Source organism: Felis catus, chromosome B2 (assembly GCF_018350175.1).
Source record: "Felis catus isolate Fca126 chromosome B2, F.catus_Fca126_mat1.0, whole genome shotgun sequence".
Classification (NCBI taxonomy): Eukaryota; Metazoa; Chordata; class Mammalia; order Carnivora; family Felidae; genus Felis; species Felis catus.
Window position 1 is genome coordinate 7,475,115 of NC_058372.1, and position 26,559 is coordinate 7,501,673.

General features: G+C 45.6%; 1 protein-coding gene across 2 annotated transcripts in view; it reads right to left on the reverse strand.

The window, feature by feature from the left end:
* The window catches only part of LOC123385663, a 509,548-nt gene that overhangs the window by 298,873 nt on the left and 184,116 nt on the right, over positions 1–26,559 (reverse strand). For both annotated transcript variants that reach the window (XM_045058524.1, XM_045058525.1), the window contains one exon: positions 19,480–19,587. The gene's annotated coding sequence lies outside the window, so the exon portion shown is untranslated. The remainder of the gene's footprint in view (positions 1–19,479; positions 19,588–26,559) is intronic.

Below are 26,559 nucleotides of genomic sequence, written 5' to 3' on the forward strand. Positions count from 1 at the left end.
CCCCACAACCAACAACTTCACCTCAGCTCCCAGTTTTTAAACTGCTAAAACCATGGAAACATCAATAATGACCCTTCATTAAACCTCAATTTCCCCTCCTACTTGTACTTCTGACCAATTTACTGCCTTCAAAGCAAGCAACAGCATCCTGTTCAGTTACTCAGTAGGACCTCTGTATCTTCACCCAACACCTTCAACCAGAAGAGAGCCAGAAGCCACAAAAAGCTTCATCATCTCCACTGGCCTAGGCCAGTGACAGCAGTTAGGTAACCCTCGTGTTTGCTTTTAGTTTTTATTTTTTCAGTTGCTATGGGAAAGATTGTGTTCGGGCGGCTCCCTCTGCAAGAGATAATTACTGGCCTTGCAAACGCACGCGCGTGCGCACACACACACACCTGCAATGCTGCAAAGAAAAAGTATACATAATTCAAGAATTTTTCAAACAGGCCAAGCAACCGTTAACCAAATAATGCAGTGCCTTGCTACTGGCAAAAATAAACAAGGGCAATTGTTAATTGTCAGTTAAACTCAGCACTTTGAGAAGTATTAAGAACAATTAGTATTTCCTCATAATTTAGTATTTGTCAGGAACTATGGACTACTTTTACACAGATCATCTGTGTATGGCTAAGCTCCACAAACCTAAGTTCATAATTCCAATTTTACAGAAAATAAATCGGGTTAAGAGAGGCTGACTAACTCACACAGGGCTTGTGAGTTGTGGAGCCAGGATTCAAACCCAGAGCCCACAGCCTGCTGGCCGCAGCTCACGGTGCCTTAACATCCCCCATGTGATAACTACAGCGAGCTCCACGTCTGGTCTGCTGACCACTCCAATGGGCTTCAACTATCACTCAATCTATCCAGTAAAACCCTGCAAACTGCCAACTATTTTTGGTGGCAAAAGGCAAATGGTCATAGGCCACAGCAGTAACAACAATCATGTTCCGCCGCAGTGACCCCCTCTTATCCACAGAGATACATTCTAAGACCTCCAGTGGATAACTCAAACAGTAGACCAAGTCAAACCCTATATGTAACGGTCTTTGCCTACACATACGTACATAGGATCAAGTTTAACATCTACATTTAGGCACAGAATGAGAACAACAACAACAAATAATAAAGTAGAACGCTTTCGACAATATAGATAGCAAAAGTTACATGAATGTGGTCTCTCTCCAAATGTCTCATTGTACTGTACTCACCCTTAATGTCTCGATGGGAGAAGACAGCCCTGGAGAAATCTAGGTTAATAAAGTTTACAATACGATCAAGACAGATTAGGTGATGTGACAAGCAGAGCCTTCAACTAGGCTGGCGGTACTAATCGTTCCGAAGGGCCTGACTCAGCGGTCTCCCCCAAAGCCCTCTCGCTCTACCTGGCTCCGCCTATCAGTGGAGGGATTCGACACCACGGAGCCCCCAAGGCAGCCCTTCTTCTCAGCCCTTCAGCACACCCGGTGCTGCCATGCAAGCTTGGCAAGCCTCTGGCTCCAGTCCCTTGGCCTCATTTGACCCTGGCTCTCTGCCCTATCACTCATCCCCTGGAAAGAAACACGCTTTCCCAGCCTGTTCCACATCAACAGTAGGAAAGGAATGTCGAGTCCCTGGGTGTTAACTGACCTGGGTAGAAAGAGCCCAGCCTGGCGTCCTTAGGAGGGAGAAGACACGGAGGGGTAGGGAAGTACCATGAGAGCCCGTTGCTTTGCCAAATTCCCATCCCTTTTCTGGCCTTCGGCGAGGCCAGAAGAGACAGCCAAAAGGACGGGGGGAGGATGAGTAGAAGCAGGCCCTCCCCTTCGCCGTGCTTCTGGTGGACGGTCTATAAACATGTCCTCACCACCACCCCTCCCCACGCAGGGAGCCTAGGGAGGCGCACAGGCTTGTCTACCGGCAGGAGCCCCGCCACCCACACTCAACACCTGTGTCACCGCCTGAGGAGCCGGGCACGGAGGGGGTGGGGGTGGGGGGGGGTCAGGATGGATCCACAGCAGCACACCTGATGAGAGTCACCTTTCCACTAACAATTAGAGCTCATGATGTCACTTCCCAGGGGGTGAGAGGGGTCTGGACAGAGAAAAAATCACGATGCTGTCCTTCCTGTCCTCTCCACAGGACACTCTCAGCCTTCCCAAGGAGGGAGTGAGGAGGGAGTGAGGAGGGGCACCTGGCTAACAGGCCCCGGGAGGACGGGAGAGCAGTGCTGCTTGCGGGAATGGAAGGCAGGCAGGGAGCCGTGGGGCTGGAAGTCCCAACTCACAGAGCCTTGGCAAGAGCAGAGCCTGTAATTAAACATCAGCTATGCCAGCGGCTCTCAACACACGCAGCAGAAAAGTTCACGTCTGATGGACCGGGGCCCATGCAACACTCATCCCTCAGTCCCCTCCCCCGGGGACTAGTTCAGAGGAACTAGGTCTGGAGGTGGCTGAAAATCCCTGTCAGCTGCAAGGAGCCCCTTTTGGGTCGTGTGACTCTCTAGGCACAAGTCCCTGAGCACACAACACCGTTTTTATTCCTTAGTGATGCATCTTGCCCACTAGGCAGAGCTGAGGGTTGACCTTTTGGGGAAGTCCTGTCCTTGGCTGAGTCTGCTAGGTGTGCCCCATCTAGGAAGGGGCGCTGCTAGGTGCATGTGGCCCTTGAGCGCTTGAAATGTGGCCCATCCAAACTGAGAAGTGCCGTAAATTTTAAATGCACAGCAGATTACCAAGACTTAGTATGAAAAAGTTGACCGTCTCATCCATTTTTATATTCATTACACATTGAAGTCACATTTTGAATATATCAGGTTACATAATATGTGTTGTTAAAATTAATTTTACCTGTTTTGCTTCATTTCTTTTCACACGGCCACCAGAAAATGCAAAATCACCCACATGGCATGCATTACATTTCTATCGGGCAGCATGGTTCTGTACATTCCATTAATGTTGTTGAATGAGTGAGCGAGTGAATGAATGTTGACTTAAGATCAGCAGTAATATTTTTTAATTAACAAAGAAACGGTCATTAGGAATGGTTAAAAAGGAGTGAGGAACAGCTGTTTTTTTTTGTTTTGTTTTGTTTTCCAAATAACTTCTATCTGGAGCTACGTTTCATTCTGAGTCATTTGCTGTTGAGAAAATGCTTACTAATCACCCAGGACTCAGAAAGGATGAGAAGGCGACAGACAGTCGGCCAGGCCACACCACTGAGGCCAAACTCAACCTTCAGTCCTACGGTGGAGACTCAGCAGCGTAAAAGACCAAGCAGGACACACTGCAAGGAACTGTCACCGGGACATAAAACAACTCGTCGGGGAGCCTTTCAGTATCCCAGGCTTTTTATCCTAAATAGAACTATCCTGCCAGTCCAATTACTCGCTTTTAATACATTCTTTAAGACTGTTTTAAGAAAATTCCCTGCAAATCAAAACCACACTATCACCTCACACGCATCAGGATGACCGCTGAAAAAACAGAACAAGGGTGGGGCGCCTGGGTGGCTCAGTCGGCTGAGCATCTGACTTCAGCCCAGGTCACAATCTCACGGTTCATGGGTTTGAGCCCCGCGTCGGGCTCTGGGCTGACAGCTCGGAGCCTGGAGCCTGCTTGGATTCTGTGCCTCCCTCTCTCTGCCTCACTCACATTCTTTCTCTCAAAAATGAAAAAACATGAAAAACATTTTTTAATGAAAAATAAAAGAGTTGGTGAGGATGTGGAGAAACCAGAATGCTCTTCTTGCCCCCGAAATTAAAAACAGAATGACCATCCAGCAATCCCACTTCTCAGCATACATCCAAAGAACAAAACTGAAAATGGGATCTCTAAGATACATATGCACACCCGTGTTCACTGCAGCATTATTTCTGATAGCCAACAGGTGGAAACAGCCCAAGTGTCCATCCACAGATGAATGGATAAACAAAACGTGGTATATACACACAGCGGAAAATTATTCAGCCTTAAAAAAGGAAAACCTACCATATGCCCACGTGTTACAAAATGGATTAAGCTGGAGAACGTTAGGCCAAGTAAAACAAGACAATCACAAAGAACAAATACTGTATGATTCCACGTATACGTGTATAGGAGGCATCCAAAGTGGTCAAACCCATAAAAACAGAAAGGAGAATGGTGATGGCCAAGGGCTAAGGGGAGGTTGGAGGTTGGGGGAGGGGGGTTAGGGATATGGATTTGTTGTTCAATGGGTATAGAGTTTCAGTTTCACAAGATGAACAAGTTGAAAGATCTGTTGCACAGCAATGTAAATAATAACATGACTGAACTGCAGACTTAAAAAAAGGTCATGATACATCTTATATTTCTACCACAATAAAAAACAGAAGGAAATGCATAACATGATCAATTCTACAGAAACACAAGAATCCACAATGGGGACCACGAGGCAATAGAACATGTCACTTTCTTTTACCATAATAAAAGAAGAAATCGTGCTCACATTGTGGGACACTAACGTAACAGCAGCATTATTCACAACAGTCAAAAGGCCAAAACAACCCAAATGCCTACTGACAGATGAACTGATAAACACAACACGGTATCAACATACAATGGTATATTACTCAGCCTTAAAATGGAATGAAATTCTAGCACACGCCACGACATGAGTGAACCCTGATGACATTGTGCTGAGTGAAATAAGCCACTCACAGAAGATCAATGACTTCATTACCCCACTGATACAAAGTACCGGTCTAGAGCAGTCTAACTGATAGAAAGTGGAATGGAGGCTGCCATGGGGCTGGGGGAAGGGAAAATGGGGTGCAAACATTTAAAAGGGGGAAGCTGCAGATGGAGAAGGTGAAAATGTTCTCGAGACGGACGGTGGTGATGGTTGTACAACCTTTTGATTGCTCAAAACTGCAGGGAGAGTCAAAAAATAGACTATGCACACACAAATGAGAAAGAGGGAGCATGTGTGCATACACACAGTCTTTCTGGAAAACATTATTTCTTTTAATCCACCATTCGTGGTCGACGCCCATCTGAATCCAAGCCGAAGTCAGCAACAACAAACTCAGCTGTACTGATGCCAAGAAGATGCTTTTAGATGCTATGTTATTTCTAAAATTATCCAGCAAGGTAATAATAGACATCACATAACAGGCACTATGCAAAGCCCTTTTAAAATTACAGTACTTTTAACAGGAAACTTGTGTTATTAACACCACTGGACAAATGAAGAAACTGAGATTAATAAGGTATGTCCAAGAAAAAGACGAGCCCTCATGCACTGGTGGTGGGAATGCAAACAGGTGCATCCACTCTGGAAAACAGTAGGGCGATTCTTCAAAGACTTAAAAATAGAAGTACCCTATGACGCAGCAATAGCACTATTAGGCTATTTACCCAAAGAATACAAAAATACTAATGCCAATTCAAAGGGATACATGCACCACAACATTTATAGCAGCGTTATCTACAATAGTCAAATCATGGAATCAGCTCAAGCACGTATATACATGCGTGCATGCACGCACGCACACACACACAAATGGAATGTTACCCAGCCATGAAAAAGGATGAAATCTTGCCATTCTCAATCACGTGGTTGGAGCTAGAAAGTATAATGCTAAGCACAATAAGTTAGAGAAAGACCTATACCATAGGATTTCACTCATATGTGGAATTTCAGAAAACAAAGGAGAAAAAAAGAGAGAGGCAAACCAAGAAACAGACTCTTAACTACAGAGAACTGACGGTTACCAGTGGGGAGGTGGGTGAGGGGAATGGGTTAAACAGGTGATGGGGATTCAGCAGTGCACGTGTCATGATGAGTACCAGGTGATGGTGGCTTGGTGGGTTAAGCATCAAACATTTGATTCCAGCTCAAGCTATGACCTCGGTTGTGAGATCTGCGCTGAGCGTGGCGCCCGCTTGGGATTCTCACTCTCGTTCTCTCTGCCCCTCCCCTGCTCACACACGTGCATGCATGCTCTCTCTCAAAATAAAATTGATTTTTAAAAAATGAAGTCTTTAAAAAGCACATGTTCAAGAATACGAGAGAGAGGAGATTCTTCACTCCAGTCTGGTGGAGTCCAAACTAGAGCTCATGACTGCTGTTGAGGGCACAGTCTGCAAACCAAGGCCATCCAACTAGGAGGTAAACTAGCAAACTGGAGAAACAGGAGAGCAAGCGGGGGTAACGCCAAGTAGCCAGTGACTTGCTTACTCCATCACCCATACGGGACACCTAACTACCCCACATAGAGGTTTTGAAACCTAATGTTTTAGGAAGCCTGGTTAGCATGTCAAGGTGAAAGTCTTTCCATTTCTGAAACAGGACCTCATAAGCAGGAAACAAAAGAAAACTTCTCAATCTATGGAAGAGAAATTCTGGCTGGGAAGGTAGGTTAATCTCCCCTCTTACCAGGTCTTTTCTCTAGGTCACGTATGAAAGGAAATATCCAAGAGGAAGAAAGAAATCATGGGGGAAGCAATCATATTCCAGCAAGCATATTGACGCTTAGTGACACCTACCCCAAAACTTTGTGCTTTCTGAAATACTGTATATTACGTAAAAGTCAACCAATGTTCTAAACATCATCATCGGAGGACTTGATTCTTAACACACAGCTGTAATTCATGGTTGGTCTAAACTCAGGTCACAGTCTTAACATGTACACCATGACTTCAGATTATTGGATAATTCGGTAAAAATGGGACAGAAAACCTGCTAAGGAACAACAGCTTCCCTAATCTGTTCTATTCCTAGGTCACCCAAAAACCTGGAACATCACCTGCAGACCTTTCATTGAATCAAAGCGTCTCCTTTCATGAGAAGCTGAAAAGTATACCGACTTTTCCATTTGATCTGCTCTTCCCTTAATAAGGATCATTCCTAAAACTCCCAAATTTGCACCCCGGACAACAAAGCTTCCTCACACAACACTACCCACCCTCTCATCCCTCTACCCATTTTTAAGTGCCTGGATACACAAGAAGGGGAAACAAAGGACAAATGCCAGGCTGTGACCTCTGTCTGGACTTGGCCAAGCGTGATGTGTCAATCAGGTGTGTGGAATGGAAGTTTCCATGGCAACGAGACTGCCAGGCAGACAGGGGAGTCACATACGCCTTCTATCCAGGTAAGAGAAACAATGAGCCACCTGAGGGAAAACAGGCAAGTTCAGAGCTCTCCAGGGACTAGAAGGACCCTAAGCTTACAGGTGGCTCCTTCCCACCAGCTCTCTGGGATTACCCACCATCTCTCTTTCTGAAAGAAAAGGGAAGGATAAATTAAAACTCCTCTAAAGGGAGTTGCTTAGGAGAAAAATGTAGAAAGGACCACAAAAGAAGAGTATTTTCCTTACGAAGACAGAAGCAGCTCTATTAGGCAAAGGTCCAGGTACACTGACCAGCCTGACCGCACTGCCCGTCTGACCGAAGCAGATGTTTTCACCAAGCTCCTTGGCTGGACCATGCTGCACACACTCACCAGTGAACCCAAGCCTTAATGAAAAGCTCCTGGGCTATGTTTTATTTCACAACCTTTTTATGAATGTTAGCTCTATAGAGATGCTCTGCCATTATTCTCAACTTCTAGGAAGGTACGTAGGTTCTTAAACAGCTTGCGTTTTTAGACCCATGGCTTGAAGACAAAACAAGGATACAATTTTAATGAAATCAAAACTGGTCTTGATTATCTGGATCTGGAGAAAGGTAGTTCAAATGCCAGGTCTGTGTTGACATTAAGGATTTCGAAGCCATTTTTCTAACTTAAGATTCACAGATGTTACAAAGAACTGAGCCAAGAGCGTGCCTTTGGCTCCAAATCACAGAAGACAGCAAACTCCCCTTTTCTCCACCCACCATCGTACGTAGCTTCGCTCCAGAAGAGGCCCTCTGACTCCTCCAGAGTCTGAGGAAGAGAACATTACCTTCTTACCTCTGCTAATGGTTCTTCTTTGGCACATGATGCCTTCCCGTTGCATCAGAGGAGCCTTCCCACGTGGCCAATGTGGTCACGTCACTCAGGCTCTGTGCCTTTGACAAGGTCCCTCATGGTGCCCAGAAGGTCAAGTCTCTAACCACGGTTTCTGAAGCCACACGTGATCTGCCCACCTCTTCAGTTTCATCTTCCGCCCTTTGCTAATTTGCACCCCAGATTCCCGGCAAATTCGACTGTTTTTTACGTGCCCGGATAGACCACTGTCCTCTGTCAACTTTTACCCCTTTATGTTACCGATTCCTGGAAGGAACGCTTAACCCTTTCCTCAATATCTCGGTGAAGATACCACTTCCCCTCCCGGGAACCTAAGTCCCTGCCAAAATTTCAGCCTGAAAGTCCTTCTAGACGCATCCACGCCACCACCACGCAAAACTTCAACTATCAGCTTTGCATCTATAATCCCATCCTGCCTCGAAGGGGGAACACAGAGGGAGGGTTCCCCTCTGTCTTGGCTTGGGGCCGAGCCGATAGGAGGTGCTCATTCGAGATGTGCCAAACATGCCCGAACCAGCCAATGAGCACGTGAACAACAGAGGGGCCTCAATGGTAGTTGGTGTGACTGATCACAAGGAGCACTGACCACACCTGGGCCTGAGCCTCACAGGCCAGTGGTGCCTTTTGTGGCTTCAGGAATGTTTAGCTTCAGGGAGACTCAGATTCCTGCTTTTCAGTTGGTGCAACAGTGCCTGCCCCAGATTATCAGAAGCGTCCAATGAGACTGTGTTTGGGAAATTCGTTGGGAAAACTGTACTGTCTATACTTAATGGCATTTCCAGCGGGAGGCTAAGGAAGAGAGGAGGAGCCAGGATTGTTCCTCCAAGGAGAGCAGCAGTCAGGAACTGGAAGAGAACCGGGGAGTGGGTCTAGCCAAGGGTTACAGAAATTCACGGCGGGCTTCCACACAGAGGGAGCATATACTGACTTCCAAGAGGTCGTTATGTTCCCCTTTTGTTCATTTTGAGCACAGACATCCTTATTGTCCTCAACTTTGCACTTACCTGCCACGTTCATTTCCACCAAACACTGCTACCAATAGGTCTGGGGATTCTGTTTATTCCTTTTCCAATCATTAAATACCCGTTCTTTCCCGGTCCTCCGTGTACATCCAACCATCCTTTCATACCCCCAGTAAATGCACTCACATCTACGAAGCCTCCTTTTTTTTTTTTTTTAAAGTAAGGCTCAAACTCACAACCCCAAGATCAAGAGTCACACGCTCTTCTGACTGAGCCAGCCAGGCGCCCCTCTGTGAAGCCTTCCTTGAGTCAACTGGTTCACACCCACCTCTCTCCTCCTGCTCTCCAAGTGCATGAAGGACCCACATTTCACTGTTCAAGCTTCACCTCTCAACTCTGCACGTATACAGGCCACATCCCCTTTCTAAAGTGTGGAGAGGACTTCCCACAAAAAACAGAGCCAAATCTGGGTTACAAAATGTGGGGATGTGCCAACGAGAGTAAGAGGTAAAAACTATATTAAGAATAAGAAAATAGGGACGCCTGGGTGGCTGAGGCGGTTGAGCATCCGACTCGGCTCAGGTCATGATCTCGCACTTCATGGGTTCGAGCCCCGCCTCGGGTTCTGTGCTAACAGCTCAGAGCCTGGAGCCTGCTTTGGATTCTGTGTTCCCCTCCCTCTCTGTCTCTCCCCTGCTCGTGCGCGCTCGCTCTCAAAAATAAGCATTAAGAACAAATTTTTTTTTAAAAAATTAAAAAACAGCACTAATTAGGCTACCAAGAAAACAAAAATAGACAAATGAGAAAGGACGAGGAAAAATTAGCTAGCTGCTCCGTTTCTGAAGACTTCAAATCCTATGGTAGTAGAAAACGATACATTATCAGGAGGGCATGGGGTAACGCTCCAGAGAGAGGGAGTCAAGCGGGGAACGTGGTTTCTGAAACAGGGACGCCAAATGCGACTCAGTCCCGTATAAGAAAATGAATGAGAAGATAGAAGAAATGGGAAAACAAGAGGAGCTACAGACAACAAAGAAAAACTCCCACCAGGGAAATCAACCGACAGCATTTTGCTGAGCACTCAGTTCCCCATGCTCTTTGCCGTACTGCCTAACCTCATGCTACAAACTACCGCCACCACAGCCAGCACAGCAGAGATCCCGTAGGAAAGTTCTGGGCTAACCGTATCAAGAATTACAATGCGACCATTAAATACCATATTTATTATTACAGAAAGAAAATGAGAACTCAAAACTTATTTATACGCAGATCCTACTTGCAAAAAAACACATAGAGACATAAGCACAAAGAAACAAACACTAAAAAAATATCTCCCGATTCTCTCTGGTTTCCATAATTATAGGTTATTTTTATTTTCTTCTGGAAGTCTTCCTGTATTTCCCACATTTTCTACACGAAGCATGGATTACTCTATGATTAAAAATTACACTGGGCTGTTGAAATATGAAATACATTTTAATTGGAATTCTATTTCGAGTGGTCCGTGAAAAGTGAACACAATCCCCTCTCTCAGCTGCCTGGTGATGAAGCCTCGGTTCCCCAGATATGAGCGCATTTCCTTCTGAACCTGTGACCGTGTGTGACGCTGAAGATGTATAAGCTTATTCCCCTCCCGCTTTTTTGTCCAAGAAATGACTTTGAGAAATCCTTGAACTACTATTTCTTCCATAAGAAGGTATTTACAAGAAGAGTAAATGCCCATTTTATTTTAGATCTTGATTTTTTCAAAAGGCCTCAACTCCATGGACCATTCAACTTCTGTTCATTCTCCACCCTGCCATGCGGTCTCCGTCTGTGTGTCTTATCGTACAGGCATGGGTCTTCGATGCTGCCCCCCGACCACGATGGCAACATTCTCTTTCACCTCTCAGGGACCTTACAGAAGGTTTGGAGGAGCACCCTCTATTCCAACAGGTCTTCAAAGTTTCGAAAATACAACTCCATTTTCGTTGCACCTCTAGGATAGTTACAAGCGACACAGGAAACAATGGCCTATGTCCGAAGTCAACATCTCCATGTGATGAACTGCGTTCTCGGGACAACTGCTCGGGCCATATGCTGGGGCTGGAGCAGGAAGGAGAAGCTGGCTGTAGTCCACTGCTGGAGAGGGGTTGGGGGGGGGGGGGGAGTGGTGGCAGCTTCAAATGAAAAGAGAGACGTTTGAGATTTTTCTACTACCAAACCAGGCAATTAAAACATTAAATGTGAAATCCGAGGCACTGTAAATTTCCTAATATGGTAGGAGTGCTGAGTTTCCCAAATGATGTTTTCTCATCTTTCCACATATCCAAGAGCATATGCCAAAACCCCAAAGAGACATTTCCATTTTGAAAACAAAAATAAACCACACACATCCACACGCTATTAATAGTGTTGTCTTGCCTTAAGGACCCTGTATCCTTAGTCGAAAACCCCACTGCAGTTTACATAAACGTTAACGTTCCTGAAAACGCCCGTCCAAAATAAACTGGGCACGGGTAGGTGAGTTAGGCGGGACCAAGGCAACAGTCATCAAACCCCTTCTATAGTTTCAGTTCTGGAGACCGAATGCTATGTTCCTCACGGCCACACCTAAGGACTTTGTAAATACGGTCTACATCTTTAGCAGCATTTCTTAAGAGAGTGTAAAAGACGGAGCGCTGGCAGAAGGTTCACAGGTTCAAGCCAACTTCACAGCATTTGGAGACCTGCAAGAGAAGGACACAAGCTTACGCCAGAAACTCCGGGAGAAGTGGCCAGGGGAAGACAGGACAGGTCAAAGATCCCCAAATCCATAAACTCTTGAACCTGCCACCGTAAAAAGGAAAAAGACTACCCCATGGCATTTTATGTTTAGAGACAGGAAAAGGCCGTGAAACGTGGTGCTCTCCTTCCTCGATTCAAACACCCCTGAGCTGCTATCTCTGTGCTCAGCAGAAAGCCAAATGCTTGCAGCAAGTACAATGGGAAGTCTGGGGCACAGACTCTGCTCACAGGATGCTTCCATGTTTGAGGGAGGAAAGGAAGCGACACACACACACACACACACACACACACACACACACACACACACACACACCACAAACAATCGTTTTTTCTATCCTAAGAGACTGACCATGCATCTAAAATGGTCCGTGCAACCCCAAAGTCCTATCACCTGCCTCCATGGACCACCTTTAACATTCAAGCTCTAAGTCGTGGGCCCTAGGATGTCTTGACAAGGTCCAACAACAGGGAAAACCAGGATGATAGAGGGACGACCCCAGCCCCACCCCCAGATCTGGCAAGGTGAGGAGGAAGGAACAGAATGGACTCAGGATACCAAGTCAAACAAAATGGGGAAGAAAAGCAAGGAAGGATGGTGAGCAGTGAGCTAGAACAATCACCTGCTTCAAGCCAAGAGACCCAAGTTCTGACCTCACCCAGCTACTTTGCTCTATGAACAGGGCAGTGAACCTCTATTTCTATCCCCTTTATTTAACAAGTATTTACCTGCTGCTGTACATTAGGCATTCTCGTAAGCACCCCACAGTTCTTTAATCTCAACAACGAACAATTGAGGTCGGGCCAGTATTACACTCCCCTTACCAATGGGGAAACTGAGGCACTGGGAAGTCACATACTTTAAAAAAGTGGCCAACTGATAACGAAATCCTGGCAGACTGGCTCTCAAGTCTGAGCTCTGAAGCGCTACACTGCCTCCCTTATAAAATACCTACTCTCCACGGCTGTGCGATAGATCCCGTGCAATCCAAGTACGGCATCCAACACCGTGTTTGACAGCAGAGGTTCAATCATAGATCTCCTTCCCACTTCTCTCTACCTTCCCCCGCCCTGCCACCGCCCCCCCACCGGCCCCACAGCTGTGGGGGGCTGGAGGCAAGATCCTGCACACAGAGAAAAGCAGCTATGTCAATCTGCAAAGGCTCAGGGGCTCCAGGGCAAAGTAGAAAAACACCCTCTGTCTTGGTCCCCTGAGGCCTGGAACAAGAGCGCTAACTCAGGCAGAGATGTCCAGCGTTTCCAGACACAGACTGCCTCTGTTTATTATAATCTGCATTCAAGGCACAAGCACTTGGACATAAGCCTTAGGGAAAATGAAAGTTTTCACGATTTTTGTACCACAAGCTATATATGTAGATGTCAAACACACAGACACCACACATGCAATACATGCACCATCTAAAACGTAGACTGTCTCCCAGAGGGGGGGAAATGATCCACTTTCCAGAACCTTCCATCACCTAGAACCTGGCGGAGCGTACCAGGCTGCAGCTTGCTTGAACACTGATGCAGAGCTCACGGATGCGGAACCCTGGACACTGATGCAGAGCTCACGGACAGAATCGCTTCTGAAAATTACTAAGAACAAATGAGGCCGAGGGGCCCTGGGGAGCTGTGTCGTAAAACACGAGAAAATTTTGTTTTCTGGCCCTTTGGCAGTATTTTCGTGAGCTGATGACAACAAAATAGAGGCCAGAGACTATTTTTGTATGTTGTTATTAGTCTAAAATATCACTGAGGAAGGTGTGCGAGTTACCCGTTAAAGGACTTCTCTAACGTGGGCAAGAAGTGACCCACACAAAGTAGGGGATCCGATATAACCGGCATTTTCGAGGGCACAACTAGCACATGCGGGTAATTCCAAGGAGTTTACCCAAGCTACCAGTTAGGAATGCTGTCTACACACGCGTTCACTTTGGCCTCGATTAAGTCTTATTGTATGCTAAAACAGCCTAAGACCGTTATTGCCAGAAAAAAAAAAAACAAACAATCGCTACAGTGTGGTACTGCCGCTGCCCCTGAGAAGGCGCTAATGACACGGTGCCAGAGTCATTGAGGAGAGCCGACGGTCTAGGTTTTCAGGCCCAAGTCCCCGTGGCTGCTGGGCCCGCGAGTGCCTGCCAAACCTCGCCAAATTACAGCGCGGCTTCCCAAACCCGAAGCTTCTACTGGGAGTAAGCTGGGTCTCCGGCCTCCGAAAGGCACCCGAGCCGGCCGCTCTGTGACTCTGTGTTGCTGAGAGAGACTCCACCAAGCGCCCCGGGCCACGCGCCAGGAATCCGGTCCTTCGTCCCTTTTCGTGACAGTTCAGCACAAGGGAGAGAGATGGGCGAAGAAGCCTTCTTCATCGACCGGTCATCAGAAATGGCCACTTCCCGTCAGGGAAACCAAAACGCCCTCCTTGTCACTCACGTACGTGCAGAAGCGCCCCAGCGTGACATAGGCATCCGGAGTCACCCGCCGGCCACACGTCGGCTTGTGGCTCAGCCCAGGGCGCTTCCCAGGGGCGAGACGGGAACGGAAAAGACACCACTTAGCAGGGAAGGAGGAAGAGGACGTTTTTCAGACCTGGTGGACCTGGGTGAACACCTCCCTCTCCGTCAGGTTCAAGCGGTGACCCCACCCCCCAGCAGGGAGATCGGTTCTCTTCGGAGTCCTTTCAAGAGCCATGAAACGGGGACGAGGGAGCGTGGGAGGGACCACGTTGTCCCGCGTGCCTCTGTGAGTCAGCAAAAGCCGGAAGCCATACAAGACAGCTTCAGACGACAAGCTGGGAGGAGGACAACGAGCTTCCACCCCCGGACAGCGAGACACTGCACGATCCTAAGGGATCCCGGCCACCCATGTTCAGCACAGATAAGTGAGAACCTTCTCTGCAGCCACAGCCGCTCCACGCAAGCCCTGGGTGGCCTCAGCCCCGCCCCCACATGGCTTCGAGGCAGCTGGGTGGCACTCCCAAGAACTGGGGGTGGGAGGTGAGGCTGACCGAGGGGAGGGTGGCCCCCAGGTGCTCGAAACGCCCTCCCGGGGCTCAGGGAGATCAGAGGTCTCCGGGCTGATCCCCAGGGCTGCTGGTCACAGCCGGCCCCACCACCCTGCCACAGCCGGGAAACGAAACCGGGCCCCAGGGACTCCAGGAACACTATACCTCGCTAGAGCAAAGGCCACTCGGTGAAGGACGGGGACGTTCCGGATTCGGTCATCAAGAAGAAAGCAGCCTTACCCCACACCGTGCCCGCAGACGCAGAGCCCCTCAAGACACTCCCTTTAAAGACCCGGGCAGATCTCATCAGGAACTTACATTTGCGGTACAATTTGAAATTCAAAAGAAAAAAAAAAAACCCAAAAGTCATTAACTCTAAGTGAAAAGTGACAACCTTCACATTTTGAGGAAAAGTACATGGAAGTTATAGTAGGAGCCCATTTCGGGGAGACGGTCATTTGCATGAAGCGTTATCTAACAAAAAACATTTAGGGGCTCCCGGGTGGCTCAGTTGGTTGACCATCTGACTTCGGCTCAGGTCATGACCTCCCGGTTCGTGAGTTCAAGCCCCGCGTCGGGCTCTGTGCTGACAGCTCAGAGCCTGGAGCCTGCCTCGGATGCTGTGTCTCCCTCACCCTCTGCCCCTCCCCCACTCACACTCTGTCTTTTTCTCTCAGAAACAAACATTTAAACAAATTAAAAAAAATTTTTTTCCCTGTTAACATCGGCCTTCACTTTCTAACAATTCCTATTGTCGTCACAAACTATATTTTTAAACGTTTTCCTGTCTGTAGCTAATGTCAACGAGGTATACTCGAATGACAAGATAGTCACAAAATATCAGACTAATAATGCCACCATCTCATATATTTGCATGCCTTTCCCAGACCAAGTAACCCATTGGTAGAACCCAATTTTGTGTATCAATTCTTTTGAAAGAAAGAAGACATATCATTTTTCATTATGCGGACACACACACACACACACACACACACACACACACACACACACACGTGTAGGTGTGTGTGACCAACGAGGAAGGACACAAAAGACAGAAAAACTCACACTAAAACTGGAGCGGCACTGCATCCCCTAGGAGGGCTGCCAATACTTCTAGCAAAACCCAAATGGGCATAGGTGTTCAAAATTAAAATTAAGTCGTCTGGCATCCAGATGAGAGAAATGGAAGTTAGAAGTCAGGGAGACGTTGTGCACTGGGCCCGTGATTTGCTGCAGGGCCTCCATCATGGTGTGGTACACCTCTGTTGTGACATCTGCAAAATGAGATAACACTTCATGCTGCCTACCTCAGAGAGTTGTTAGAAGATTAGATACAAAAAAAAGAAAGAAAGAAAATCCTCAAAGCCCTTTGAGTTGCTCATAAATATAAGACAGGCAAGGTAATAAGATACCAGCACCATCTACCAAACTCCTAAGATGCTCAAGGCTATAGAGCTAGGAAACGGAGACTCGGCACAAGTATGCGGCACGTACCTCCCGGGGCAGAACACTGACAATCAGGAAGGCAATGGGCAAGGCCGGCTCGAGCTTGCAGGGACAAGGTGGGGAAAAGAACTTTGGTTCAGATCTACTCAGACAAAACAAAACATCTGCAGGGGAGGGGAGGGAAGGGAGGGAGGGAAGGAGAGAGCGAGAGACAAAGAAAAAGAAAGAAAAAGAAAGGAAGAGAAAGAAAGAAAGAAAAAAAGAGAGAGAGAGAAGAGAGAGAGAGAGAGAGAGAGAGAGAGAGAGAGAGAGAGAGAGAGAGAGAGAGAGAGAGAGAGAGAGAGAGAAAGAAAGAAAGAAAGAGGTTTTGTTTCAACAAATTGCCAATAAGTTCAAAGTAACAGCCCCAACCAATCAAATTCCAAATTCTGGTCCAAAAGTACAGATCCACAACAAGACGGTCCCTTGACCGTAGAGTCAGGTTTCATGAAATCACTTATGAAGGTAAATTGGTTCCACAGAGGAATAAGCATAGTGACCCCTTGACATCAATTAAAAATTTAAATGTGGGGGCACCTGGGTGGCTCAGTCAGTTAAGTGTCTACCTTAAGTGTCTATCAGGACCTGTCTGCTCAGGTCATGATCTCATGGTTCGTGGGTTCGAGCCCCACGTCAGGCTCTGCTGTCCATGCAGAGCCTGCTCCAGATCCCCTATCCCCCACCTCTACCCCTCCCCCATTTGTGTGTGCGTGCTCTCTCTCTCAAAAAAAATTGAAGTGAGAAATACATAAATTAGAATATTTTTAATTAATTTGCACAGGAAACATAAGCCAAAATGGACTGTACAAAGGCAAAGGAATCGCAGAGACAGAAGCTGGAAAAGACGAGGAACGAATTCTCACCTGAGGAAAACAGTTACTTTAGGATCCATAAGGAAATGGGGAGAAGAGTACTGAAGAGCTATATGCCCTAAGATACTCTGAATTATGGAAAATTGTAAATGATTAAACACTTCTTATATTCTGTATTAGGTCAAACACTTGCATGTCACGTGTCACAAACATTTCAAAACCACGAATACTATCCTATCCCCGGCTCTCCCAGTCTAGCCAGGAGGAGGTTCAGACACAATCAAGTACAAGGGTCAGAAGGAAGTCTGAACAGAGCGCTGAGGAAGAATGGAGGGAAGAAGTCATTAACGCCACGTGGAAAAGGAGGGAAGGGAGGGGCTCGGGGGAGTTTCTGAGAACCCGACACTTGAACAGAACCGGACGGAATGAATAATACTTCACCACGTACCGAAGAAGAGAAAAGTGCATTCTGGAGAAGTAAACAGCAGCCCACACTTCCCAGCATGTCGAGATGTGTCCTAGATAACTGAAGCACCATGGAGACCATCTGGGAGGCCCTGAATGGCAAGGCCTTTGTAAGAGATAGAGAGGGTGCATCGAGGGGGTGATGTTTTTGAAAAGGGACTTGCTAATCTCTATAACTCAATATATAGGACTGAGGCCAATTGTCCAGGTACAGGTAAGACGGATAAGGAGGCAGAGATGCCCAAGGGCTTGGCAAGCTTGACCGTGGCTCAGGAATAGTCAGGAGCAGGGTTTCCATGAGAATTAGCAGGCCCACATTTGGTGAGTAAAACCACCGTGGGGTAGTAGTCTGCATAATGGCCTCCGAATGTGACAGATCCTAATTCCTGGAAACTAGACGGGTTCCCTTCCTTGGCAAAGATTTTGCTGTTGCAAGTAAGTATCCGGAGATGGGGAGATTATTCTGGATGATCCACCTGAACCCTAAATGCAGTCACAATTATGCTTCTAAGAGGAGGGTGGAGGGAGAAGACAGGGTGGCCATGGAGGCAGATACTGGAGTGAAGCAGCCACTAGAAGCTGGAAAAGACGAGGAACAGATTCTCCCGAAAGAATTTCCCTGTGGGGAAAGTGGTCCCGTGAACACCTAAACTTCCATTGTATTGATTAAGCCACTACGTTTGCAGAAATTGATTACAGTAATCGTAAGAAGTACACAGTGAGAAAGGAGTCCCCTCCGTGCTTGTGGGTATCACAATCACCAGTCAATCCACAATCAGATGGAAAGCACTATCAAGAAGTGAAAGTCCAAGGTGAAATCACATGCAGACGCTGGATTACTCCACTAAGTAACTGGTCAACAATCAGACACCGGGACCCGGATAAAAGCCCCAACTAGGTCAACACAAAACGGACAGAAGAACTCCAAATCATAACCATGAAACAATGACACACAAGGGAAGGAGACTGGGTCTGAATCGTACTGGGGACAATCAGAGATACAGCAACTCAGAGGTAACCACGGAGCCCCCAACTTTCTGGCCTATGATAGTCACTTAATTTAATGTAAAGTGCCCACTGGATATGGAAGAGGGGGACGGAAAACATTTACATGCACTCTGGCTCAATCAAGACAGACTCAGGAACTAGACCAGAACTAGACAACCAAAGACCTCAACGGATCCAGGTGTGGGACAATTATGGAAATGAGACATAAAACGCCAAAAAGCTTGCTCTGTGCCCTTTAGTCAAGAAATGAAACTCAAGGAGATCCATTTCAGGAGGCTGGAAAGGGGGGAGGGGTGTACCCACAGTAACCTACACAACCCACTAAGAACGGGACTGAACATGCCACGGCTGGAGACGGGGGCCAGAGAGAAAGGGATAATGGTGGCAGACTGGAAAATATTTAGAGGACATGGCAAGTTCCTTGCACAGGCAGTGAGTGGTTGGTACAGCATGGAGCCAGCCAAAAAGTGACATTGCCAACCTTGGAGTACCAGACTGAAAGCAAAAGGTTACAGTAGGACAGACAGAATGAGTTTGTCTCTGGCTATATCGAGTTTAAGGTACCAGTGGGTCATGCCAGGGGTGGCAGCTAGAAGCCAACAGAATCCTGGATCTGTTAAAAATGTATGGATGAGTGGGAGCACCCAGGTGGCTCCGTCAGTTCAGCGTCCCGACTTCAGCTCAGGTCACGATCTCGCAGTTTGTGAGTTCGAGCCCCGCGTCGGGCTCTGTGCTGACCGCTCAGGGCCTGGAGCCTGCTTCGGGTTCTGCGTCTCCCTCTGTCTCTGCCCCACCCCCGCTCATGATGTCAAAACTAAACATTAAAAAAGTTTTTTTTATATACGGACGCCTGAAAAAGTTACCTGTAAAATGCTCTTTCACCTTCTTCCTCCTGGATCATCACCACGAAAGGAATCCAAAATCAACATTTTTTAACTACACTCCTAACACTCCCTCTTAAGAGAACTCTTGCACTGGCAGCACTTAAAAGTAAGAACTTTTCAAAGCAGAGGGAGAAAAAAATTCTTACCGTTAGTCTTTTCCCTTTCCTGTGAGTTCTGGGAGCATCTGGGGAACGAACACCAGAGAAGTCTCCGTGGACGGGGCAGGGGAGGAGGACGTGCGTGTTGGAGATGACCTGAGGACGGAAAAGACGGCACAGGTGTTGAATTTGCAGGGACGTCAAGTTAGGCACTGCCGGGGCAGCAAATGCAGATCTTACAAAGAGGAAACCCAAAACAGTACATGCACGATACGGACCACCTGGGAAAAGAAATAAGGGGGAGAAAGCAGTGGACTGACCTGTGAAGGAAAACGTATGCTTACCAAACACACAAAAACCCCACTCATTTGGGCCGTACAGCTATCAATGTCCTATTCTTCCTCACCAAAATGCTCAACAAACAGTGCTCCGTGGCAGAACGCAAGCACCCGGTACCAGCTGAAATTCAGAAAGACGGGCAGCACCGGAGTGGCAGTGAGGGACGGCGGTAAGGTGTAACACCAACACGCAAAGGACTAAGAATATTCAAGCCATCGTGTGGGTCAAGGAACATTGGGTTTTGGTTGTCTAATGGAGACCCCAGCAGTACTGAGGTGACGAGAAAACAGCACCTCCATCTTAGTAACCTTTTAGACAAGACAAACATCCATAGAGAACCTAGTAAGATCTACGACCTAGTAAAATATATGGAAATAAATAAGCACGAGCTCATAGGCTCTTATTCACGAAGACCTATTTATTATGCAAACACTCCTCACTGTCTCCCACTGAACTCTGAAGGTCATGTGAAGTCTAAGAAAAGTGTTGCTATTCCAGAAAAAAAAGGACATCAGCAGCAAAAGCCCAGAACGTGACCAACCATCAATCACAGCACCTTACGCCTGTATTTCTATGAACATTGCGCCAGAATGCTTCATTTGAACCCCAGCACAGCTATGCATATGTTGGCTCCCCCCCAAGATGTGACCATGGATCCACTCCACATTTTTCGATTTAGTGCCTACTTTATCAAATAGAGGACAAATACAAACATAGGAATTGATAAACCAGGAAGATGGAAAATCTAAAAAACAGAAATATAAAAACAGGAAACAAAACAAATATATAAATGGACAGGTAACAGGTCTCCATATAAGGCATGAAATAAGAGAGAGAAATGAAGGTGAGGAGTCTTTAAGTGAGGGTGTACATGAAAGACCAGGGGAAGACAGGAGCTGAAGCTCAGGAGAAATGGATCCAAGACAAGAGAGGAGCAGTGTGGGTGAAGGAGATACCAAGGGAATGCCACACAAGCAGGTAGGCGAGAGCCCGAGAGGAGTTACGACGCTACGCACAGAAAATGAATGCTTGCTGCCAGACAGAAGATGTCAAGGGCAAGTGTTGGGTTTTACAGGGAACCACCAGAAGTTTTAGATCAGGAGTGAAACATAAACTAGGGGCTTTAATCAGAAAGATCCACAGCCAAGAGAAGACTGATTCCCTGTCTTTTAGAGACTAGTTAGGAGGCTGGTGTCATGATCTAGGCACGAAGCCATGAGTTCCTGGTCAGGGAAGAAGCAAGCAAAGAGTCGAAGGAAAGGTAGTTGGGGGAAAAACAAAGAGTTCTAATGGGGACTGAAAGGGATGAGGGACCGCAGACACGAAGAGAATAAAGGGACAGAGAAAAAGGTAAAAATTCCCGAGGATCACACCTCAGTATCAAGAAGATCAAGGAGATTGCTAATAAGTCACTGGGAAGAAAGAAGGTGGACACAGTTTGAGAACTGATTCTGTTTGTGAAAACACGGAATTTGAGGTGCGGAGGGCATAATCCAAATGAAGTGTCTTCCAGAAGGTCCATGTGCACTGTAGGTATAGGGCTCGAAGTCACCACTCTGGAAGGAAGCTGAAATAGTAAATATAGTCTTAGGGAAACCGTTTACAGAAAGAATTCAGGGGCTATGGGATGGAAAGGTTTTGGAATTTCTCAAACACATCACAGTTTCTGATTTTAGTGGCAGACTATCAGGAAAAATCCTAAACCAAAGAACTTGGAAATACTTCAGAGATGAGGTTGGGCTTCAAAGACAAACATCTAACAACCAAAAGTCATCCTAAAATATCAAGCTCAATTTTATGGTCAGTGATGACGTTCAATGGAGTTCTATGAATTTAACTACATAAATAAATTATGGCTAATACTTTGATTTTGGTCACTTACTACCATGACAACAATAAATAAAAACAATGTCACCAACAGGTATGCGGAGTCTTGTATTTTTAGTGCCCGCCCACTCCTTGCCATGGACAAACACAAGAACCTTTTACAAACATGTTTTTGGTTTCTTAGGACCCTAAACATTTCGAGCTTCAGTGTCAAAGAGCCAAAGAAGGTTTCTCAAACGAGGAAGGTAAATCAAACATTTTCCTAGATTATTTTCAGCTTCCGGTAAGGAACACAAAGCTGGAAGTCATTTCTACAACTGCAGAGACAGAAAGTTCTGGAGCTTGTCAATCCTTGGAGAGAGAAGGATATGGACATGACAATCAAGTCCTAGCCTCCTGCTAAAGATGTCCCAGTCATCATATTACAAACAAAACCACTATAAATGGCCAACGTTCATTCAATGCTTATTATGTATGTGGTAATATTTTAAACTCTTCAATGTCCTCACAAACTTGTATGCAACAGTTAGGATGATCACCGACCCCATTTTATGTGAGGAGAAACCAAGGCACAGATGGAGGAAGTCACCCCAAATTACATCCTTAGCGTGTAGTGGGGCCAGGACTTGGATCTAAGCAGGATTCCGGTGTCTCACACTCCATCTGCACACTGTCTATCCTGTTTCTCAAATACATGTTCCAATACCACATCTCCTATTAAAAAGAAAAGTAAACTATTGTTTAAAGACAGTAAACATTGTCTATGACCTAAGTGTTTTTTGATTATTTCAAAAATCTCCAAGAGTACCAGATACAAACAAACCCAAATAGTGCCCCCCCACACACACACACACACACTTTCTGAAGATAGTTTAAATTAAAAAAAAGATTCCACTTGGATGTAGAAACTTTTGACCATTTAGGGTGACAAAAGACAATGAAATGAGCTATACTGAAAGACCAGAGCGGTTGTAAGCATCCGCTCCCAGAAAAAAGCGATTCTCCTAAAAGACATGCTCATCTACTTTTTAAAGTAGAGTTTAGAGTAAATACAACGTGGCTTTTAAGAGAACTTCAGGATTTATCTTGCACTTTATACGCTCCTAAATCTTCTTCCCATCGTCCCCAATTCTAGTGTGAGTTTCAAAGAATTATACAAACATCTAGTACATAATCATGCTCATACAGGTGAAACATTAATTTTTAATGAAAGTGGTCATATCTTTGGGAAGGATAGATTTTAACTGAAACCCTTCACAACTAACAATCCAATGAATTGTATTTTTGATTCTCATAACATTTCTCTGGATCAAACATCCTCAAGTGGCTAGTTTTATGTAAGCTATTTATTTGCTACCTTATTTCAAAACTTAAAGGAGAAAATGCCTCTAAACATTAGTTATGGAAAGGCAGAGAAAAAAGCAACCAAGGATTTTATTGATGAAACGCAACTTGCCATGTGATTCTGTTTCAAGTACGGGCAGGGGAGGAAATGATTTTTAAATCCCATCTTGGACAATCCTGTGACAACCCAGAAGTGACAACATAGAACACAAGTATTAGATCACACGATTCTACCAGGACAAATCCGAATGGAGTTTTAGAAGTGGACGGCTAGACATAGCATTAAAAGCTTTATCAACAGCTGCCAGAAAGACTGGAAACCACCATAGCCCCACCATGTCCTTATCCATTACATGAGGTCTTAGTGAGTCCTTCCTTCAACACCATGGTGGGTGTGGGGGATGTTACAGGAAATGTGGGTGGCCAGGTTTCTCTCGTCCACACCATCCACCTTCTCATAGCACCTAATACCGAATGGGATGCCAATATGATTGAATAACTATGATCAACAAAAGTCTTTTAAATTCAACATCGGTGAGAACGGCTCAAGCCAGAACACAGCACTGAAAAACAAACCCTAAATTTAAAATATACCTTGAAATTAGTTCCTGTAAAGGACTTTGGGATTCCATGAAATTTTGGGACTTCTCTGCACCTTAAAATTCTTAGCTGCTTATATCTAGGCCTACAAAAATTAAAAATGCAGGCTCTATGCTAACTAACTTGCATGTAAATTAAAAAATAAAAATTTTAAGAAATTAAAAAATATATAAATTTTTAAAAAAGCCTGCAGGCTGGCTTATTAAGAAGTCACACTTAGGGATGCCTAGGTGGCTCAGTTGGTTTAGTGTCCAACTTCAGGTCGTAATCTCACGGTTCATGGGTTCAAGCCCTACATCAGGCTCTGTGCTGATGGCTCAGAAGCTGGAGCCTACTTCAGATTCTATGTCTCCCTCTCTGTCTCTGCCCTCCCCTCCCACTCACTTACACACTTTCAGTCTCTCTTGCGCACACGCACGCTCTCTCTCTGGAAATTGAATAAACGTTTAAAAAAAAAAAAAAGTCGCACTTAGTTTTGCCCACTTCAGAATGGTTTTCAATGCCTCGTCCCAACACAGAACAACCTGAGACCACCTTTTCCAAACAGCACAAACCAGCAAACTAGTACACAGGGTAGCTGTTCACGAGTTCTCTAGGAAACAAAGATTCTGTGCTCAAAGTGTGAGACATTAGCATGCTATGGCCCTTCCTTCTGGGAATGCACCACATACATGAGTATATTCAAGACTTGGAGAAGTCCACAGAAACTTTGTGAAGTGTCACTAACACTTAACTGATCATGGAACACATCTTCACTGAATACTTCACGGGGGATCAAGAATTCACCTTTAGAAATGTTGCACTAGATTCCTGAGCTTAGCTTTCAAACTTAAGAATCCCTTCCAAAATTACCCTTAATCATAACAACATACATTCACAACTCTGATGAGCGATGCAGATCTGAGATCTCAGTTTGCCTTAAAAGGCCTCTCCCTCCAGTCAAATTATTCTCTCCCCCCACATCCTCAACAGACATTAGTTCCACTGTCTTCTTCGGACTATTATTCCCCAAGGTCGACTTTCTGCCTTCCATCATTTTATTCAATGTAATTCCGCAAAATCCTACCTCCTAGGTCTCTTCCACATAACATTATATGTTCACTCCCCTGAATAGGTTACCCCAAATGAAATAGCACTTGTTTGGGACTACCTACTACCTGTATTACAAGTACCTGTTTGTTACTCAGATGTCTGGTCACCAGCTACCCAAGGACTGGCTGAGAATACAGGCTGTTAATTTTTCCTATGGTTCCTAACACACAGTATTTTGCTCCAACAGAGTGAGCACCGTATACATAAATGTTGATGGATTAGAAAAGGCATGTCGGGGGGCACCTGGGTGGCGCAGTCGGTTAAGCGTCCGACTCCAGCCAGGTCACGATCTCGCGGTCCGTGAGTTCGAGCCCCGCGTCGGGCTCTGGGCTGATGGCTCAGAGCCTGGAGCCTGCTTCCGATTCTGTGTCTCCCTCTCTCTCTGCCCCTCCCCCCTTCATGCTCTGTCTCTGTCTGTCCCAACAATAAATAAACGTTGAAAAAAAAAAAAAAAAAAAGAAAAGGCATGGCGGTAGCCACTCACATAGTATTGCCATGCTACACATGGTTTCAAGCGTTCATTAACCGACTGACAGTAGGTAGCATGACTTGAAACACGGAATCGTGCACATTTTTTTCTCCAGAAAAATCTTTCAGACTGGTTTAGAAGTTATTAAAAGCATACAATCAACTTAGGTCTACATGTCAACATCTCCAAGGAATTCCTTAAGAATGACTTAATATACATGGAACACGCTCAGACGTTTAGCAAAGTGAGTTTTACTACTCAGAACTACCAGCTTTTTGACTACTCAAAACTGGGATTTCCATACCCTCTGGGATCTTAAGTCCATTCTTTACACTGTACATCAAAATTCCTAACTTCAGGCAGATTTATGCTATATATACACAGGTCTTATCTCTTCCCTTCTCCACAACATCCATGTGGCTCTCTCCCTTGGAGGGAACCTCAGGTAACACCAGCCTAACACATAGCAACGATATGCCACACCCATCTCCCTGGAAGAAATAAGTTCATTTGTAGCAGTACCCAATCTTAGCAAATCAAACCAAGGAGAACTGAAGTCTGAAGGTGTAGAAGATCCACAAAGAATTATAGATTTCAAAGCAACTGGATAATACACCTGTACAGAGTAAAGTATGTACTTATCAGTATGACACGTGAAAAACCACTCAGGAAAATGGCCAGTCTAGTAGTCAAATGTTACATTTTCTTAGCCAGGTTAAAAAAAAAATCAATATACCATTAAATATAGAATGGCTGAAACACTGTAAAAGCAGTTCATTATGTAATTCCAAAATTAGAATCCCAGTTCTGTGGCTTACATTAAGGAGCATCCAAACTTCCTTGGGGAGCTGTAAGGAGACTGATTAAAAGCCCTGGAGTAAGCAGTCTAGGTGGAAATCCTGACTCCATTTTTTACTACGCATCTGACTGGAGACAAGTCTCTTCTGAGCTTCACAGAGTTTCCTCAACTGACAAATGGGTATAAAATAATGATCTACTCCATTATATTGCCGTGAAGTTTCAATGTGATGACACCCAGGACACCCTTACAACATTGCTGAGTACACAGAATGCAATGTAGGTTAACACTATTCCATCCCTATAATCTAAGTAAAAGATTTAACCTGAAGGCTGGTATTACAATTACTAGACTAGCACACAGATAAACCTCCATCGTGCTGCCTTTAATGCTAGTCCATGGCATGGATTACTTATTGCAAAAGCAACAGAAAAGGCTTGCTGTGGGTGTTACGATAAATATTTGTAATCCTTAAGTCCCACCTACCACCTGCAGGGGAGGTAAAATTAGAACTTTAGGCGAGCATCATCACTGGGAAATCCACTAGGCCATCTAAATTACAATTCTGCTATAGCCCATCTGTAGAATTTGTATATGTGTACTGCACTATCATTCATTTACAACACATTTACTATATTTTTACCTTCACACGGTTTTA